This window comes from Pleurodeles waltl, chromosome 8, assembly GCF_031143425.1.
Source record: "Pleurodeles waltl isolate 20211129_DDA chromosome 8, aPleWal1.hap1.20221129, whole genome shotgun sequence".
NCBI lineage: Eukaryota > Metazoa > Chordata > Amphibia > Caudata > Salamandridae > Pleurodeles > Pleurodeles waltl.
The window spans coordinates 747,500,663-747,522,751 of NC_090447.1; positions in this window are offsets into that span (position 1 = coordinate 747,500,663).

Below are 22,089 nucleotides of genomic sequence, written 5' to 3' on the forward strand. Positions count from 1 at the left end.
TTTAATGTACATTTAGATCATCCTTGTTCGAACATCCACGTCTTACTATGGATTCATTTTTATATTTATTGGGCACTTCTCTTTTGCAATCTAGGTTACTGACTTCAATGTGGCAATCCTTGTGTTTAAGCCCAAACCTCCTTTTATACATGACCGAATAGGTCTTTTTGTCCTTTTTCTATTTTTCTAAGTCCTATTTCTATTTCCTTTATCTCTATCTTTAAATACTCCTCCTACTGATTATTTCCCATAGTTCCGGGGTCTCGCAGAACTCGTAGGTGTACCGGAGTTGGTGGATCTACTTAAAAGTAAGTGCCTCGTTGGGGATTCTTTGGTCTCCTTGACTTGTAGGTTAATAGATGGCGCGGGCTGTTGTACACACGCCCGCGTCAGCAATAAAGTGAGCTGTTTTTTGTTTTATCGGCTCATCTTTGGGACAGCGCGTTCATCCTCATTTATGCGCGCGCTCGGTGAAAGGACATTATGGTCCATTTACTCGGACCGGTAGGAAGAGGTGAGACGTGCTAGGAATTCTGCGCGCCCACCTCTCCTGTGTTTAATTTTCTTGTTTCTATTTCGGCTTCTATGGCCGTTATCGATAATAGTTTGCGCGAGTACTTCAACGCGTATACGTCATCAGGGGTTTTATTAATCTCTTTATATTCCGGCTGCATTTTGCCCGCTTTCACTTTGTAACACAGGCCAACACTGGCATTATTTTACATTGCGGCGATGGCCCGACATGTTTCTCCTTTCATATTATCCATGAGGACATTGCCCATATATTTGTCCATGAGCAGTTTGTACTTTTGTACCCATTTCTCTCATTCCTTTTTCTGGCTTGATTACTCTACCTCTAGTGTTTTATAATGTACCACACCATGAGCTCCACTAGTAGCCTCGAAAATCTTTTTTACTCAGCCTTGCCATACCTTGTCATTGCAGGAGGACTTTCCCAAAAAATCTTTGTTATTATTGATAGGAGTTTGTGTTTTGATATCTCACCATGGCTGTAATGTTACATTTAGGGCTTCATGCATATCCTATACAGTAAAATAACCAACAAAATTAACTTGTTATTTAAGGTTTTTTCTCTGTATATGTATTTAGACCATAGTGGATTTCTCAAGCCTGATGTTTTCCCCGATGAGGCCCTACCTTAATATTTGGAGGGTAAGCATTGTGGAGCCTTCGCCAAGTTGGTCCTCTTTTTATTTTCACTGTTGTACCTTTGTCACATGGCACCTTTGGGACTTCTCACAAGTGTATGGGTTAGTAACTTAGGATATTGTGTACACGTCACTTTTGATGACAAAGAAATTCTTTGACTATTGTTTCTTTCTTCTATATTTTTTAGGTTTCTGTTTTCCCTATTATGGGTTCCTAATTGCTTAAAGGATTAGGTACGTGTTAAGGTCCTGACGAACCGCACAAGATCATTTATTGACTAAAAACAGCGAGAAACATGTTGACCTATTATATAGAGTAACACCGGGGATCCTGTGTTTACCTTTACCTTTACTATTCTCTATTGTGAGATTTAGTGACTGTATTCATTTTTGCCATTTGGGGAGTGTAGACATTATTTTACCATATCCCAATTTGTTGTTTTTAATCATGTCAAAGGTATTATTATCATAATAAATAGCATTTTTTACCTCTAGTCATTTTTAACTACCCTTATACAATCCTTAAATTACTTTTTGACCTGTTGTGCATTATTCTCAAAAGATCTCCGTCAAAGAGCCCCCCTGTGGGGCCCGTCAGGCATTGCAGCGCCGGCCTGATGAGGAGCATAGCCCTATGATGAAGCATGTCACCGGAAGGTGAGTGAGGGCTTTTGCTTCGAATATATTGATTTCCACTCAATGCAGAACCATTAGTCTGAAAGAAACCCTCTTGTGTTTTGGAACTGTGTGTATATTATTTTTGATTCTCAAGCCCACCTGCTTATATTGTTTAATAGCATCATCAAATCTCCGCCCAAAGGTCAAAATTCTTCCCTGAGCATTATCCTGTTTATCCTTCACACATTTACATCTCTTCTTCTGTTTTATTTCTTCCTCATATTTCTCCAATCTTTTCTCCTTCTGACTCCCCCAAAAATTATTTCCTCTTGTTTGGGATGCTTGTCCAGAATGTCTTTTATCTTGGCTATCTCATCTATTGCTTGATCTAATTCCAAAGAGGCATATTGCTCCAGAAGCTTCATAATTGTCTTACATGTGTCTGCCATTAGCTTGGACCATTCCTCCAGGAGTTTCGGGTTGGGGTTCTGATACGTTGGAGTGATAAGAATTTTAAGGCCACGAGGGACCTTCCCCACTTCGATATAATTTTCTAATGACATCACTTCCCAACATCAGTTAATCTCCTTTTTAGATGATTTCTCATAAAGTGCAAGCTGTTGCTTAATTGTCCTGTCCATGATCTCACCCCCCCCGCTAGTGTTTCCAGATTACCAGGAGATGACTCATCCAGTTCATTAAAGAGGCTTTTGACGGCTTCCAAATGTTTCTGACATATTCCACTCATATTCTCTGCCTACCCTGAAAAGATCCTCCTCAAACGTTTCCAAAAGAAACTCTACTTAAAAAGGATGCAAAAAACACCTTTCACCTACAATTTAACTTAAGTTCAGTGACACCGCTGCCATTTTATATACTTCCAAACAACAGGAAAAAGAAAGAAAAAAGAAGAAAAAGGAGAAATCACCAGTTGTATTCATTCATTCAGAAAAAAAAAGAAAAAGAAATAAAAGGAAAGTAAACAGAAAACGAACGTGTCCTATGACTAAATCCTAACCTGTCACTCACCTCACTTCCTCTTTGTAATCTCTCGGACTCTCACATTATAGTAGCGGCACATTTCATTTTTATGTGCTATGTAAAATGTTCCAATATCTTTGTGTTTTTAAATTTTGTAGCTCTGCAATACACGGGATCCTGTCTACATCGCGTCACCATGCCCAAAAACCACAATTCCGAGGATTGCCTGGGTCCACTCGCCAGCAAAGATTCCAAAATCTTTACAATTCTGAGCTCCCAAAGAGCTCCCAGAACAAACCGGGACTGATCTGCAGTAGAGACTCCAACACCTCCACAATCCAAAGCGTTCAAGAGTTGCAAGATGCGGGATCCCATCAGTGCTGCACCACGTCCAAAAAAACACAACTCCCAAAAACACCTGGGTCTGCTCACCAGCAGAGACTCTAACTCGCACTTAGAGGGAAGCCGCTGCAACACTCCAAACTCTGCTACCCTCGGGGAGAACCCAATCGCTTGTAAGTACTGCAAGTCCAATTGATTACATAAGCGCGATGAAAGCAAAGCACGATTTCTTCTAATTCAAGCTGCTGATTTAGTAGACAAAAATAGATGGCGGCAGGAGCCGGGATTCAGAATCAATGACAGCAGTTCCACTTGATTCCAGCTACATACACGAAACGAGACTCGTGCTGACAAAACGGTTGTGGCCCCTGTTTGAAGTATAAAATACATCCTTCAGCTCTTATTAAGCTGTAAGAAAGAGTCGCACCCAACGTGTTTGCATCTCTGTATTAATTCTTTATTTGGCTAAACGTTTCAACCCCAGAGGGTCTTCATCATGGCATGATAGAAAAATTGTGCTCAATTCACCCTCAACATAAATACACCAGTTTCATAAACATAGAAAAAACACTCCAAAGAAAGTAAATGTATATATATTACCTCCCAATCACCTCAACTCATCATATTTACTACGTTTACTAAAACAAATTTTGCGGAAGGTCCAAAAGCCCAAATAATGCAACTAATTTAAAAAAAACACAGTAATGTGACTACTAACATTACAAATCATGGTAGCCCATTGTGAGTATCTTAATAATTATTATCTCACATTCAACACATACATATAAATATGACTCCCATGAATAATCACACCATCCTGGTTTCTCAGTTAATTTTCTCACATTCAAGTTATTATCATAATTTGCAAAAACTCGATATTCTAATAATTATGAATTATAAACATGATATACCATATTCTAAACCTGAATAACTGAGAAACGAGGATAGTGTGATTACAACGGGCTACCATGATTTGTAATGTATATAAACACACACATATATTTATAGATATATATATATTTATATATGTGTGTGTATATGTGTATATATATAAAGAGTTAATACTTACCTACAATATTCTTACCACACATATGTTTTACCATGCATTCCTTTACCACGAAAATGTAAGTATTTTACAGGTAAGTATAATCCATATATGTATTAAATGATGGTTGCTGGTATAGCCTGGCTTCTTCCACACTGTTGGGGCCTGTGCGAAGAGCGGAAACCAGCCACCGCTCAAATCAATAAAAATAAAAATAAAATAAAAAGAGAAAAAGGCACCTGCGTCCTTGGTGCCTGAAAAAACGCACTCCACTAGGTGATGGTACGTGATAGAAAGGTTTAGTGGCGCAGGTGCCTGTTTCTTCTTTTTTTCCTTTTTGTATATATATATATATATATATATGTATAAAAAAGGGTTTATACTTACCTGTAAAATTTCGTGGTAAAGACATTTGTGGAAAAGGCAAGTTTGTAGTAAAAAAAAACTCAGAGTAAAGACTTAAGAGCATATTTACAAGAAAGTGGCGCATCGGTCCCAATGCACCACTTTTCTTGTGTCCCCCCCTCCCCACCTAACGACACCATGGTTGTGCCGTATTTTCAAAACAGCGCACCATGGCGGTTGTTAGGACAACAGCGTCAAACTTTTTGACGCTATTGTGGCGTTTTGCTGCACTAGCGTCCAAAATGTTGATGCTAGTGCAGCAAAGCTCAGGGAGGCCCATAGATTACAATGGGTGCGTCACTTTAAAGTCTGCTCTGAGCAGACGTTAAAAATGATGAAAAAATGGGGCAGTGAAGTCTTGTAAATTTCTCTGCGCCATTTTTTGGGGCTTCCCTGTGTTAGAACGCCCCCTTGCATACCTTATGCCTGGCACAGGCATAATGTGGCGCAAGGGTTTACAAAGTGGTGCAATGCAAGTATTGCGCCATTTTGTAAATGTGGCACAGGGGAAAAGCTACCTTAGCATATAAAAATTATGCCAGGAGGTGCAAGGTGGCAATAAGGACTTGTAAATATACCTCTTTAATTGTTAAGACATTTCCATTGTTCAAGCGTCATTGTAAAACCATGTCGTGGTTCCATTATACATCCAGTATAGTTAGGTTTTCTTTTACATAGACAGAGCGTTTTGTGGATTGCTAATAACTTCTGGCCGGCTTGACGAATCTTAACAAAACTTTCCAAAAAAAAAAGCTCATCCAGCTCAGCTCTTTCCTGGAAAATTTGGGGTGATATGTCAAGCGAGAGCCCAGAAAAAAGGGGGGTCCCAAAACATAAAATCTCAGTGTATTTTACATAGACTTCTTTAAGACATGTTTTAACAAAAACTGCTAAACAGAATTACACCTAATTTGGCAGGAAGCTAGATATTGGTCCTTTTTGTGATTTGGTGTACATCCATTCAGTAGTTTTTGAGAAATTAAGGGCCAGATGTAGGAAGACGGCAAATTGCGACTTGCAATTTGGGAGTCCGAGCGACTCGCAAATTGCAACTCGCAATTTGCTATGCAGAACAGTGTCTCAGACACCGTCTGCGAGTCGCTATGGGGTCGCAAAGACCCACCTCATTAATATTAATGAGGTGGGTCGCAATTTGCGCCCAGATAGCGACTATGGGCACTCACGGGGATGGAGGCCTGCTGGGAACAGCAGACCTCCATGTCCGTGACTGCTTTTAAATAAAGCAGTTTTTTTTTTCCAAGTGTAGCCCGTTTTCCTTAAAGGAAAACGAGCTGCACTTAGAAAAAAAAAACGAAACCTTTAGTTTCGGATTTTTTCAGGGCAGGTAGTGGTCCCTTGGACCACTGCCTGCTCTGAAAAAATATTTTTGGGTCCACTCGCAAAGGGGAAGGGGTCCCATGGGGACCCCTTCCAGTTTGCGAGTGGGTTACCATCCACTTCAAGTGGATGGTAACTGCGACTCCATTTGCGACCGCGTAGAATTGCATACCACTGCGAGTCGCAAATAGGAAGGGAACACCCCTTCCTATTTGCGAGTCGGAAATGCATTTTGCGAGTCGGTTCCGACTCGCAAAATGCATTTCTGCATAGCAAACACACGTTTGCGACTCGCAAACGGCGATTTTCGCAGTTTGTGACTCGCAAACTGTTTGCTACATCTGGCCCTAAGAGTCAAAAATAATTGTATATTTTGACAGTTGGGTTCACAAAATTCCCGTGTGCTTCCCGCAAGGGAGTAACATAAAAAATGAAGCCCTGAGATTGGTCTACAGGCCCATGTTTCCCCACCCCCCTCACGCTCTTGCGGAAGTGAGAGGCTCTCATAAGTCCTGTGAGAGAGAGCACTCTGATTGGCTGGCTGTTGGACTGTTAGAAATGAAATGGTGGTCACTACTGTTTACTGTGAAAAATTGGAGGTGTTTCTGGAAATGAAGTAAAAAAGCTATATAAGGTGGCAAAAGAAGGGCATGCTGTCCCCTTAGATTTAGAGAGGTGGTGTCTAAGGGATAACTACTGCGAATAATAGAAATGTATATTGTTTTTAACTAATTTTTATGCAGAGCTCTTACAGGATCGTGAATCATAAAAACGAATATGTGAGTTCTCAATACAATCTACTAGTAGAAATACACACTGAAGTCCTTGTTATATCGAGAGGAAGTGTTTAAGATAAATACTGTGATGAGCAGAAGGTTAATTCTGTTTTTTGAAACACATATTACGATCTCAGCGTGATTCTTGTGGGATCATGAAAAATAGGAAGGAGTAAGTGATCTTTGAATAAACTCTGGTATGCACAGTTGTTACTGTAGGAATTAGTCTTTACTGGAGATGGTGTTTATCAGAGTCTATCAGAGTCTACTATTATACAAATACCAAACCTTGAGTAAAATTATAGACTTTACTCTTATTTCTGTGAGAAAATGTTCTGAAATCCATGGGCAACCACAAAACATCTCACATTGAATTCCCAAACTTGCACTAATAAAAACTTTACACCTTTTGTGTGGATGGACCTTTCACTGGGGATAGGAAAGTCATCAAAATGCGCAGTGGGAATGTCAAGACTTTTACTTGATTCTTGGGATGTGGTGGCTGAGGAATTTGGGCATGGATCATCTGGCAACCACGGTAGCCTTCTAACCTATACATATCTGAACAAGCACCTAGGAATGTCCAGAGTGGTGTAGCATGGGTGGACCACAGCAGGTTTTCTTATCCAGAATGCCCTGTAAGAGACACCTAAGAGCACCCTATTTCCTCTTGCTTTCAATGTGAGATGTCTGCAATATTCAGGGCTCACACCCACATAATCCTACCCACTCTGGGCTTTCTTGATTTAGAAACAGGGGAGAATCCATGGTTGGTGTGGTCTGCATTAATCTGAGTATAATGTGTTTTACCCGTAAAGCTTTGCAAACATCAAAACTAAGCCTATAAAAATCCCTCTCACTTTCCATGGTGGATGACGGGTGGCTGTAGTACTCGGCATGGCTATTTAGTAGCATTGTTGAGTTTTAGGGGTTCATGAGAGGTGGGGCCTCATGTGAATCATACGTCTCCTCTCCCTCAACAATGGTAATAAGCAGCATTCCACATTCAGCGCATATCCATATATGCTGTATGGTTTACAGCATTCACTTTTTCTTCTGCAGTAGTTACTAATAATGTCATGTAATCATAACCACAGACCAAGAGGTTACATCCCACAATCCCTATGTCTTATGTGTATCAGCCTTGTTTTCTTTTGTTAAGTAGTACTAGAATGAATGTCCAAAGGTATTAAGCAGCATTTTCTCTAGAATGTCAAACCATAATCTGGCAAAATCCATTGAATTAATTTTGCGCTACATTTATTTTCACTGGCATAGCATAAATATATGTTTAGAATCCTCACAGGAGTATCTTTCATATGATTATGAAGGGGGTACTGACCTCTCATTGATGAACTGCAGAAAAGTGGGCCCCACCCCCCTGTATCCACTGATAAGCTTGTGAAAAAGTTAGCATGTGTCAGTAGGTAACATCTAATGAGATTCTTGACAAAAGGTGCACATTTAAAAAAACAAATATTGAAATAAAAAGTTGAAAATAATAATGCTATACAATGAAAGAAATTCTAAGTTTGCCTCCCAAGGTGATGAACAATTACTGTGCAGACGAACTACCATGACCAGAACGCATGGTGGAGGGCAACCAATGCTGTGCTTAATAAATGTCCACAGTAAAGGTACTTTGGTATTTGCCTACTAGCCTTGTGTGCTGTCAATGTTGGAAGAATATACATATAGAGAATTAAAGGAGATATAACGGGTAACCGTGTAATGCCCTACATTGTTTTAAGAGTTTCTGGTCGCACCATAAACCTCAAGGTCGAAGAGTACACAAAGGTAGGGGTTATTTTGTGTCCTTGACCTAGCCTTGCCCAAGGGTGTAGAGGAAGCTCTCACGTGTGCTGTGCCTCTTTCACACGTTTCTTGTTGAGGGTGATGATGTCCAGGGACAGGTGTCAGCTGCCTAGGTGCAGTCGTTACAATTGTGATCATGGCACCGGAACAGCCATCAACCTCATGTCTTTTTTTAGTAATTAATTTCAATGACATCTGCCAATTCCAAGTGTCCTGCTCCGTATAGTGTAAAATGCACGGAAACTAAGCCCCATTTGATCCTAAAAAACATTAAAAGGCAATGAAGGCACAGGACTGAAAACATCAATTCCATTGTAGCTGTTAAAGGTCACTGGCGTTCTTCAACCTCAGAAAATGAGGGTTAAAGAGGCCCAGGTCAGCAAACAGCTGCCCTACCTACTTTTTCAGATCCTTGCACAAGTGGTGGGGGCAAACTGTTCACACCTCCAACACTGCCCGAGGATGGCGATGATGAAGCAGAAAAAGAAAGACTAACAAATATTCATATATCAAGTAACAAAATCGTATATGGCAATGTGATTTTAGCAAAGAAAATAATGTACGTGGGAAAATGTGCCCACGAGGTAGTTCGCCATTATTATAAACGAGCTTAATTAATCATGAAGAATTGACAATGTAGTAATCCGTCATAATTGCAAATGTATTCTATGATTTTCTTGTTGAAACTATTTTATGCTTAGCTTAAATTTAGCGGTTGTATTTTTCCAGTAGAAATGACTAATACACTTATCTCAAGGTTTCGTGCTAGGCTAGTTTCATCTCCTTTGAAGCAAGTTCAGTTTCTGCAGGTGCAGACAATGAAGACTCTGATATAGAAATAATTGGCAAACTTTGTTGCAACTTGTGTTCCAAGGTTCCAAGGACACCTAATGCATAAATGAGTACTAAGAGAAAGACACTATTCATTGGTCAAAAGGAAGCCACCCTATACACCCTCCAATGGAAGACCGTGAAGAATTTGGAATGTTTCTTACTTAAACCCACCGGACAAAGAGAAGTCAGCCATTTTCCTTGATGACATTTTGAAGCCTGATTCAAGACACCATTTTAAATGACACTTTGATGCCTTTTCTCTGTCGCAGAGAAAGAGACTTTAAGAATTCTCACCTTAGAGATTTTAATTTAAATTTTGCCCCGTCTTGTCCATGCAGTAAAATTTGCCCCATTCTCCTTGTTGCCGCAAGGAAACTTGCTTTAACTTTGCCCCTTTTAAATCTGCCCCATGCTGATCGAACCAGCACCTGAAGGACGAAGACTTTTCCTTGAATGCTGATTGAATTTGGTAATTATAAAAGGATAATTGTATTATGCATTGTGTTTTCCTTCTTAGGTTCCAACTGCTTATTTTGATAGGGCCCAAGCTAGAAGTTTTCTAAATTTGTGTTGACAAAATTTGTTTTGCATGAAGTCCCACATGCCAATGCTAATTAGAGGTTAGTTGAGGTATTCACTTGAGGCACCATGTCGAATTGAAATCTTGTTATGCTGACCGATGTATGCAATTAGTCAAATTCAGTTGCTTATATTAGTGATTTGTATTGCTATAACCGAGTGCATTATAATCCTGATTTTGTGTAGATTGCGTTTCTTCCGTCGCTATGGACAGCTAGTAATGTTCGTATATGTATATCATTTGATTTTAAGGCTCACTTATATTGTGCTACCTTTGTTAATATAGGGAAATCAATTCATTAACTTTTAATAAACTGGTGTGGTTATTCATGACTGAAAGGTCATGGCGTGTCAAAATACTAATTGTTATTGATTCCTAATGTGTTGTTTGATCTATTAATTGAGTAATGGGTATTGATTATAATGGTTATTAATTATTGATTCAAGTGATCCAACTATTCTTAGATGAGGAGAACCAAACTCGGTTAAAAGGTTCACGGACCTCCGGCGTGTACAAGTATAAGTAAATTATAAAGACTGGACGCGCTATCAGTAGATGGTAGCAGAGATTGATGGTTTCGCCCTTTGGGACCCCATCCGAACAATAGACTGATTCAAGTTAGAATTTTCTTTGATAAAACAAGTTGGAGAGATGATGATGCCCTAAATCCCCAATGACTTTCCCGGAATCTCGGAGCTTGCGAATGGAGGAAATGGAGGTGTGAGAATGTTTTCGGCGTTTCTAGTGACAGTATGAGTGAAGTTAGAGTTTCGCGCTTGCACAGCTTACGCCGCAGATGAATTGTGAAGTTTGTGAGGATTTTAGGGGGTTACGAACCCCAATCAAAAATTTTAGAGGAGTGGTACTCCAAAGTGTGAGAGTAGGGAAGTCGTCGAACTTCATATGTGTGTAGCGCTTTGTGCAGGAAAAATTGTCCACGTGGTTGTTGATGTTGAGACGGGCCCTGCGAGGTCAAGAGACTCCGGAGCATGTTGAAAAGTGTATGAGACACTTGATTGATGTTGTAATCTGTTCGGTTTAGTAGGTTGATTGAGCGTGGTCAACAAGTCAGTATAAATATTGAGGAATGAAAGAAAGTTTTTGACTTTGAGATTTGATGAATTCTAAGGCGCGCTAGAATAGTTCATTGATCAGTTGAGAGTAAAGTTTGCGGGTCAAATTTTGCTTGCGGAAGTGGGAAACCGAGAACGATGGAATAACTGCCGAGGCTAGTGAAAAATCCCTAAGGTTTCTGAAGCAATTGTATTACCCTTTCTGTAGTAAACCAACAGATTTGTTTTCTTCTTTTGGCTAGTGTTCGCGATATATTGCAGAAATTAGTTTTGGGTGAAGTCGAATGAAGGAGGACAAGCCGCAAGACTTTGTCAGCCGCAGTGTGTGAGTGTGACGTCACTAGGAGCCGCGCTGGGATAGGTTGGTTGGTGAGAAGGGTCGCGCAAGGATTGGACGCAGTCCGCGAAGCGGAATTGGTAGGGAAAGGTAAGCGAAGAGTATTCCGGGAATTAAAGTCACTTATTGATTACATTTTAAGAAAATAAAAGACGGAAAGATTAAATTTTTCAAAGCACTTAAGAGTGCCTTGAGGGGAGATGTATATATTAGAGCAAATGTAGGAGAAGAAACACCACCTGAGGGTATACCAGCTTACATTGTGATTGAAGAAAAGGGTGTCGCACCATGTCTTTGGTTAAAGCAATGGTGTAAATGAACAGAAAAGCATTGAAGTGTAGCGTTCCCTATCCACGGTTCGTTTAATCTAAGAGTTTTGGAGAATCTAAGATTCGCGCTATACAACATGAAAGTACCTCCAAGACCAGCACAGTTTGAACCATTAGCAATTTGGGAGCAAATGGCTAGGAGACAGCTACAAATAAATTTGAGACAAGAGTGAGAAAAGTAGAAAAGACACTAGCGGATGCTAGATGGGATAGTACTCAAAAGGCTTAGAGATCAGACATATGGCAGGGAATAAAATTGTTTCTTGCAATTACTGACGAAGAAGAGACAGAAGGAAGGAAAGCTACCTATAAAACAAACAGGAGTCAGTCCAGAGATAGGGAAAACAATAGAAATTCGAAAAGGTCAGACGAATCAGACGATGAGTAGTTCATTCTGCAATTGCTAAATGACCGCCCGCCACCATATGTGGAAAGCAAAAATGGCCCAAGCACTAGCACTGCCCCTCCAGAACCAATTCAGGGTACTGTAACACCGAATTTGAGAATATCGCAGAGGCAAAGTAGTCCCGATTTGCCTTTTACACCAGAAATACCACAAGTCCAGAGAATATATCCTGACGTGCCTAAATTGAAACCTGTCAATGATTATCAGCCACAGGTTCAAAGGCGCTATTGTAATGAGCATAATTTGGAAATGACTTTTAATTTAATGGCGCAGGGAGCACAGAATTACCAAAGACCGACATTGATTCAAGCCAAATCAACACAAATTTTTATGCCTCAAAAGCAGATACAAGAAGTGCCGAAATACATTCAAATAGCAGAAAACCAGTTAGACATGCCAGCAATGATGAACCATAATGTGGGAATTAACATGCCACAGAATTCGGGGAACAGGCAGAATCCGGATGCAATATCTTTGCCTATCACTGTAGGTCCACCAGTACCATTGTATATATAGGCAAAGCCGAATGTATGTGACCAAGGGGTAATGACACAAAATGAGACAGGGAGGAGATGCATAGAAAATACTCAAGAAACGACTCCGGTAGGTACACTGCTAAATAGATCTGGGTCCTTGTAGGAATTCAGTCCAATTCCAGCTTGTGCTCCGTCAACTGTGTTAAGGTCAAGTCCACCACTAATAGTACCGCTAACTTCAAAAACAGAGATGTTACAGAAACCATCAGTAGCAGTAGATGTAAGTGCCACATTTATGGGACTGAATGCACAACAGTTAACACAATGGTTGAACAGCCTGAACTCTCCACAGAGTACACCCAGCGGAAAAGGAGAAGAATACTTGAATAGAATAAGATTGGGCATGGAAGCAGATGAACTAGTAGAGAGAACGATGGGTCTGAACAGGTTAGAATAATACACCGAAGAAGAGCTGAGGTACATGTGTCCTAGAATTACAAGAGAAGTAAGCAGCATACATAAGAAGTTACAAGATATTGCAGACAGAAACAAAGTCGACATAGGTAAGACCAAACACTTGAGCAGAAGTTACAGGCTAGACTTTGAGACAAAAGATTTTGAACACATGAGGTCTGCAGGAATGAAAACACACCTTAAAGAGATACTGCAAAGCGCGCAGGTTTGGAGATGTCTAGACGAATGGGAGAGCAGGTGGGTTAAGAAAAAGGACAAGAAGAAAGAAAGTACCCCAGACTGGAATGAGACAGTACAACAGAATGATGATCTGATAACCATGTTACCAATGAGAGAAACGGCAGGGGGAAAACCTGTCCATGTACTGTGGCATAGGTGCGATATTCAATCCTTAACAGATGATTTCCCTAAATTAAGATAGAAACCGATTGAATGGTATCAACAAACAGATAGATTTGTGAAACTCGCAAAATGTCTTTGGGAAGACCTGAATACCTTATTCGAAATTGTGGTTCCGGCAGATTTGTGGGAAGATTGTAAAAGGGCTGTAGGTTGGCCAACAAGTGAACCAGAAAGAGATAGGGACACAGGTGCACCATCGCCTACGGTAATGAGTTTATACCATAAGGTGATTGAGCATTTGAAAACAAAGGTTGCGTCGAAAAATGTGGATTGGCAGAGAATTGACAGAACAGCACAAGAAGTTAAAGAGTCGATACATGCATACTATGAGAGATTGTTGAAAGCATTTAAAAATTACAGTGGCACGGAAACGATTGAGGCAAAGGACATGCTCCATTTTGTGTTCAGATTTGTGGAAGGATTGAGACCCGAAATCAGTCAGATGATTAAAATACATTTGATTTGTTGGCAGTCAAAATCGATCGATGAAGTGTTGAACTATGCAAAATACTGCAGTGATGAGATTGAGACAAAACAGAAAAGGTTGAAAGAAAAAGTGATGGTGATGCAGATTAGAGCAGCTCAGACAGGTTTGTAAGGTTTGCAAGGTTTCTAACAACAGTTGGCGCAGCAGCAACAGCAGGGAAATGCTATGTTTCAGCCACAGATGAGAGGCAGAGGCCGAGGAGGTTTTGTGAATAATGGTCCTGATTTAAATACTGTTGTGATTCCAAATGGTATACAGGCAATGAAGAAGGTGATGCCATGTCACACGTGCGGAATCGTCGGGCATTGGAAACGGGAGTGCCCAATGTTGGTGCAGGAAGGTGTAGGTCAGCAAAACAATGATGTCAATACATTTCAGAATATGAGAGGACCGAAATTGAGAGGTCCAAATCCAAATTTCCAAAATAATGTAAATCAGACGCAGGGTCTACAACCCATACAACCACAGCAGGTGCAAATGCCCTGTGTACAAATGGCACAGTTGCAGCCAATGCAACAGCAGTTTCCTATGGTACCTAATCAGCAAATGAAAATACCCTTAGCACCAATGAATCAGCAACAAGTAATGCTTCCTCAACAGGTCACGGGTCAAGGAATGAATCAGAGTGACACAGTACACCAATTCCCGTTACACAGTGAGAATGGAATAAACGATGTATGGGAGAGTGAAGGTTCAGATGAGGAGGGAAATTGTATGCTTGCAGCATCTTTGGAAGTTGATCAAAAGGGACCGTATGTGGAAGGAAGAGTGATGGGTCACAGCGCTTCATTTCTGGTTGACACAGGAGCTACACGCTCTACAGTCAGAAGTATCAAAGTACCAAATTTTCCACTTTCAGGGAGAACAGTCCAAGTAGTGGGAGTAGCAAATAGATATCTGACAAACCCAATCACAGATCCAGTGGAAGTCAGAATTGGTAACTTTCAAGGGTCACATAAATTTGTGGTGTGTGACTCAAGTCCGATATCCCTATTAGGGAGAGATTTATTGTGCAAATTGGAATGCTTGATTATGTGCTCAAATGATGGAATTAAAATTCAGACAAACAGTGATGAGGAAGAAGAGGACAGTTTAGGAGGGGACGAAGTGGAAACTGTCGATGAAGAGTATCCCCTGATTACTCTTTATCCAATGCTCACTGAAGCAGATATTCCTGCTGAGTTACAGGAAACAGTTGAAAAAGAAGTGTGGGATATGACAGGGAAAGAAGTAGGATTGGTTAAAGGAGCAGAACCAGTGAAAGTGACTGTAAAACCTAATAAAAAATTTCCTCAGACTCCACAATACCATATGTCACAAGACACTCTCATGAAAGTCGCCCAACTCATTGATGAGTTTGTGAAACAGGGAGTACTGAAAGAAGTACTAAGTAGTCCATGTAATTCACCAATCATGGGATTAATAAAACCAAGTGGAAAGGTCCGAATTGTTCAAGATTTGAGAAAAATAAATGACATAATAGTCAAATGTTGTCCAGTAGTACCAAATCCAGCTGTGATAATGTTTCAAATTCCCTGCGATGCAGAGTGGTTCTCAGTCATTGACTTGTCACAGGCATTCTTTTCTGTGCCTCTTCTTGAGGACAGCCAATTTCTATTTTGCTTCTAATTCTTGGACAGAGTCTACAGTGGGTGTCGAATTCCTCAAGGGTTTTCGGAGTCACCATCAATTTTCAATCAGATTCTAAAGAAAGATTTGGACTCATTGGAATTACCTTTTGAATCAACCTTAGTACAGTATATTGACGATTTACTGATCGCATCCAAGACAGAAAATGACTGTACGGTTGACACTATTGCCTTATTGAACCATTTGGGAAGGAATGGACACAAAGTGTCTCCTTCAAAATTACAGTTCTGCCAGAAGAAAGTGAAATATATGGGTCACCAAATAGAGAAAGGGTCGAGAAGAATCATGAAAGAAAGAATAACAAGTGTACTTCAAATGAGTCCACCCAAGACGAGAAAAGAGGTGAGAAAGTTTTTGGGAATGGTGAGCTATTGTCGCCAATGGATTCCCAACTTCTCAACTCTAGCAAAACCTTTACTGAAACTGACCCAGAAAGATGAGCTGGATGAAATAGTGTTGAAAAGAGATGAAATGGATGCTTTTATTGAATTAAAGGAATGCATGGGCAGAGCTCCAGCTTTAGGTATGCCTGATTACACAAAGCCTTTCACATTGTTTTGTCATGAACGTGATGCATGTTCCTTGTCTGTCTTGACTCAAGCACATGGTGGCGTAAACAGAACAGTAGCATATTTTTCAGCTACTTTGGATCCAGTCGCAGCAGCCTTACCAGGATGCTTGCGTGCTATAGCAGCAGTTGGTATAAGCCTAAATCAGACTGAAGGAATAGTGATGGGACATCCTTTAACAGTTATGGTCCCTCACTCAGTAGAAATACTTTTGACACGTTCCCGAACACAGCACATGACCGGTGCTAGGCTTACAAGGTACGAGACAATAATTTTGGGATCACCCAATGTGCAGCTGAAAAGGTGCACTATGTTGAATCCAGCAACTTTGTTTCCCAGTGAAAATGTTGAAATTGAGAACGCCGAAGACATCGAGCACGACTGTCTTCAGGTGACTGAATTTTGTACAAAACCAAGACCTGATATCAAAGACACCCGATTGGGAGAAAATGATCAAATTATTTTTGTTGATGGTTCATGTTTAAGAGATGCACTAGGACTATTGAAAGCAGGATATGCTGTATGTACAATAACAGGTGTTCTGGAAGCATCTTGGCTTCAGGGAGTTTACTCTGCACAGGTGGCGGAACTAGTAGCCCTTACTAGAGCTTGCCAACTTTCCGCATTAATGAAAGTCACCATTTACACTGACAGTCAGTACGGATTTGGAATAGTGCATGATTTTGGACAATTGTGGTCACAGAGAGGCTTCATGACCTCTTCAGGATCACCAGTGAAAAATGGTGAAAGAATAAGAGAATTGTTACATGCTATCCAGTTGCCAGGAGCAGTAGCAGTGGTAAAATGCAGTGCACACTCGAAATCACAAGACTTTGTTTCTTTGGGAAACGGATATGCAGATCAAGTCGCAAGTTTTTGCGCATTGAACTGTATATTGCTCAGAGACGAATGGAACTTGATAAATGAGCCAGAACTTGAACCAAGTGAAGCCTTTGCTTTAAAAGTTGTAGATACAATTGAAGAATTTAAATTCCTACAAAATAATGTCAGTAAGGATGAGAAACTCTCATGGAGCAAACTACAATGCATAAAGAAACCAGATGATTTGTGGGTTTCAAGTGAAGGAAGATTGGTTCTGTAAACAAGTCTTTTGACGCAATTAGCCGGGTTGTATCATGGACAAGCCCACCTTGGAAGGGATGCCATGATTAGACTATTCAAAATTGATTAGTTTAATCCCAAATTCCATCAAGTTGCTGAAGCAGTTTGCCATTGTTGCGTCATTTGCCAACAAATGAACGCAGTGAAGGGAACAGTAGTAAATTTGAGCCACATTGGAAGAGCAGGTGGGCCATTCAGCAGGATGCAAATGGATTTCATTGAGATGCCTATGCATGCAGGCTTGAAATATGTGTTGGTGATTATGTATATTTTTAGTCACTGGATTGAAGCATACCCTACACGCAGAAATGACAGTCTCACAGTCGCAAAATTACTCTTGAGAGAACTAATACCATGTTTCGGATTCCTGATCACTTTAGAATCAGATAGGGGAAGTCACTTCAATAACAAAGTAATCAAATTACTGTGTGCAGCACAGAACATTGAACAAAAATTGCATTGTAGCTACCGCCCTGAAGCATCAGGACTAGTGGAGCAAATGAATGGCACATTGAAATCGAGGATGGCGAAAATATGCACATCCACAAACTTGAAATGGCCTGACGCGTTGCCTTTGGTGTTAATGTCAATGAGAAACACACCTGATAGAAAAACTGGACTATCACTGCATGAAATCCTCATGGGCAGAGCCATGAGACTTCCAGCAGTTCTTGCAAATGCTCTTGAAAATATTACCGATGATATGGTATTGGACTACTGCAAAGGTCTGGCTGATGTGGTCCGCTCTTTTTCTCACCTGGTGGAGGCAACCACCTTGCCACTGATCCAAGGTCCAGGACACGCCCTGAAAGCAGGTGACTGGGTCGTGATAAAGAAGCACGTGAGGAAGTCGTGTCTGGAACCCCGTTGGAAAGGACCTTTTCAGGTGATTCTGACAACTACCACCGCTGTGAAGTGTGCGGGAGTTCCCAACTGGATTCACGCCAGTCACACAAAAAGGGTGACGTGTCCCACAGAAGAGGAAATTGAAGCACTGAAGTTACCAGCAACTGACAGGAAAGTACCAGGCACTGAGACAGAACAAAGAGAGCCTGAAAGCGAACAAGCAGAAATCGAGACAGAAGAAATATTTTCTGAGGAAGACGCAGTCGATCCTTTTGAGGACAACAGAGAAGAAGCCTCAGGAAGCGACAAAGATCCTGAAGGTGACAAAGATCCTGTCACAGGTGGAGAAGCAGGAGAGCCTAATAAGAGGAGGGCTTTCCCAGAAACAGACGATACAGGAAAAGAAAGAGAAAACTTGATTGACCTCCTAGGGGAAGGAGACAAGACAGAACAGAGTGAAATCGTTCAAATTCTTCCAGAACCGGTTGCAGGTCCATCAGGTGAAAGTAGCGCGAAACAGAGACATAGCATATCGCCAGTGAAATCAAAGACTAAAGAAATATTAAAAGAAAATGAAGGGCCAAAATTGAAGGAGAAAAGAAAAGAAGTGTCTATCGTAATAACAACACCGAGTGAAGAAAAAGACGTAGCCAAAGAACAAGACATAAGCGAGAGAGAATCAAAAGGAGATGCAAAATTGAAAAGGAAAAGAATACCGAGCAGAAGATATTCTGGTGCAGAATGGACATACACAGCCACTAACGATTGGTCAGACGAATTTCTATCTCTCAGTCTCGAAAACGAAGAAGCAGAACGTCACTTTGGTACTTGAAAAGTGAAATTTCATGAACATTACCGAATAAGACATTGACAACCTGATTGACTTTTGAACCGGATAAGACATTGATAACTTGATTGACTTTGAAACCAATTTTGAGACAAAAGCTGCTAATCCGATAAGAGACTAAGGGGGTCATTACGACCTTGGCGGTTAACCGCTGTGCGGCCGCACTCCCGCGGCCCCCATTACGACATCCCCGCTGGGCCGGCGGGCGCAAACCAAGTTTGCAAAAACAATGCCAACAAGGAAGATATTCATAGGATTTGGGCGCTCACAGTGAGTCCATCAAATAACAACACATTGTGTTCATGGCACGGTGCTTTCGACAAGAGGATCTCCCTCAATCCTCCAATGTTTCTGGAGAAACAAAATAGAATAAGAACAGGTGTCGTAGCACTCGTGATATAAAATTAGAAGTTATTCATGTGTCTCGTATCTTTCGTGAAATGACATCCAACTATTTTGTTTGTATCACAGTCCATATTTATTCATAATGTTCAGATATCCTCCATAGGAACAGCCAACACGTGTTTCGTCCTTTGAGAAGTATCTCTCATTAAGGACTTCATCAGGGCTGAAATACAATAGAATAGTGTCTATATATATGTTACAGAGCGATGATAGAAAAAACAAACAAATTTCGGACCAAATTCAATAAATGACAATAGTGCGGTACATAGATGCATGAACTATTGTGATTCGTGTGATAGTCGTCGGCGAAAAGAAAAAGAAATACACAAATAACCCAATTACACCAACGTATAACCTTAGGTACAAAATGTAAAGCATCTTGAAACCAAGTTTGCGCCCGCCGGCCCAGCGGGGATGAGGCCGCAACATAAGAGCCGGCTCCTAATGGAGCTGGCGGTGTTGCGGCCGTGCGACGGGTGCAGTTGCACCTGTCGCGCTTTTCACTGTCTGCTATGCAGACAGTGAAAAGCTGGCCGGGGCCCTGTTAGAGGGCCCCTGCACTGCCCATGCCACTGGCATGGGCAGTGCAGGGGCCCCCAGGGGCCCCAGGACACACTTTACCGCCAGCCTCTTCCTGGCGGTGCAAACCGCCAGAAACAGGCTGGCGGTAGGGGTGTCATAATCCCCAGGGCAGCGCTGCTTGCAGCGCTGCCCTGGCGGATTATCACCGCCGGGGCTAAAACGGTGGGAAACCGCCAGCCTGTTGGCGGTGCTTCCGTCATTTTAGCCCTGGCGGTCTCGGACCGCCAGGGTCAAAATGACCCCCTAAGCTGCTAAAGAAAACCGTGTGAACATTGAACTCGTTCAGCTTTATATATATATATATCTGCAAATCTGATTTGATAAAGTGTCTTCAACTTTCTGATTCTATATAGATCATGCAAGGCAGTACTACAAAAGGACATAAAATGAAATGTTGTAAATACATGTGTATAGGTCTAATAACTGCATGTGTACTAATAATTATAGCAATAGTTTTTGGAATGTATGGAAAAATGAAAGAGATGCGAAGGATGCTTCTACTTCTAAAGCTACTACTGAATTAACTCCTTTGCAGAAACTCGAACAAGACGAGAAATATTTACATGACAAGAAAGAACTATCTTCCAACGTCTTCTATCGCTTGCTGAATGAGTATGTTGAGACAATAGATGCGAAAGATTGTTATGTGTGCACACACATACCTACCTCAGTAATAGAAGGAGTGACATATCATAGCATGCCTCTTACGTATGGAATTTCATGTAGTTTGTTACTAACCAGATTTTATAACCAGGAGCATATTCAATACTTCTATTCCAATCAGGACGTCGTATTTTCATTTATTCCCATAATTGAATATTTGAGTAAAACAGCAAGAGATTATTATATAAAATGATTTAGAGGTTTCTTTGAACCATTATTGCCTTTTTCTGTAGTCCACGCTCATAGAGACAATCTTACATGCTTACTTTCACCTGTAGAAAAGAGTTTTTTAGACCACACTGAAGATAGAAGGAAAATGGTAAAGGAAAAATTAGAAAGGGAATTACACAAAAGAACGTCTGTAGATAACTATGCTTTTGTCGCAATAAAAACACAAGGGAAACTAGCTTTAGATGCATTACATATAGGGAAACTTTGCAAATATAGACCTAAATCATATTGTGACACAATCTTTGTGGGAACGAGTGAATGTAAACATACGTTTTCGTTTCAGGCTAAGTGGACGTTCATGCTAAAAAGACAAGACCCAGCTATTCCAGGGGTATATTATATTTGTGGAGTTAATGCCTATTATCGTCTTCCTAAAGGATGGTATGGGATGTGTTATTTGGGAATAGTATTTCCAAAGATTTATCAACTGGATGACTTAAAGAAGTTTCCAAAGCTGTCTGAATCACATCGCATTCAGAAAAGGGAGACAGCTTCTGGTGTGGTAGGAGATATATTTGGAGCGATGATTCCTTCAGTAGGAGTCATATTGAATTCAATCAAAATACGAAAGTTGTCTGCTATTGTGGACAACATGCTGACAAAATTCTCAGGAGCCATAATCCTGATTGATGCTGAACTTGCTGCAGAAAGAGCTATGACTCTTCAAAACCGGCTTGCTTTAGACATTCTTTTAGCAAAAATTGGCGGCGTTTGCAAAATGCTTAGTGCACGTCACTGTTGTTCTTATATTCCGGACAACAGTGGGCAAATTAGGAAAATGCTTACAAATTTAACTAACGAGAGTGCAGATTTGAAAGAATTGAAAGAACCAGGAATATGGGAAAAGGTTGGAAAAGGATTTGCTTCCGTAGGAAATTGGCTCAGCAACATTTGGAACAGAATATTACTGAAAATAGTAAAAGGAATATTAATAATATTAATTTGCTTATTAGGTATTTGGGGAATATGGAAAGCTATTAAAATATTTAAATCAAGAAGCAAGAGGAGAAGAGAAGAGAAAGAACAAAATAAAATAGTAGAAATATACAGGGAAAAATCAAAGGGAACAAAAAGGAAGAGGGAATTGACTGAATTACCAAATTAATAAAACCGAATTTTAATTAAATAAAATTTGTGATGGAAAATTTGATTTGATTACATAATTTGTCATCAGAGGAGGGATTGATGAAGCTGAAAAAGAAAGACTAACAAATATTCATATATCATGTAACAAAATCGTGTAAGGCAATGTGATTTTAGCAAAGAAAATAATGTACGTGGGAAAAT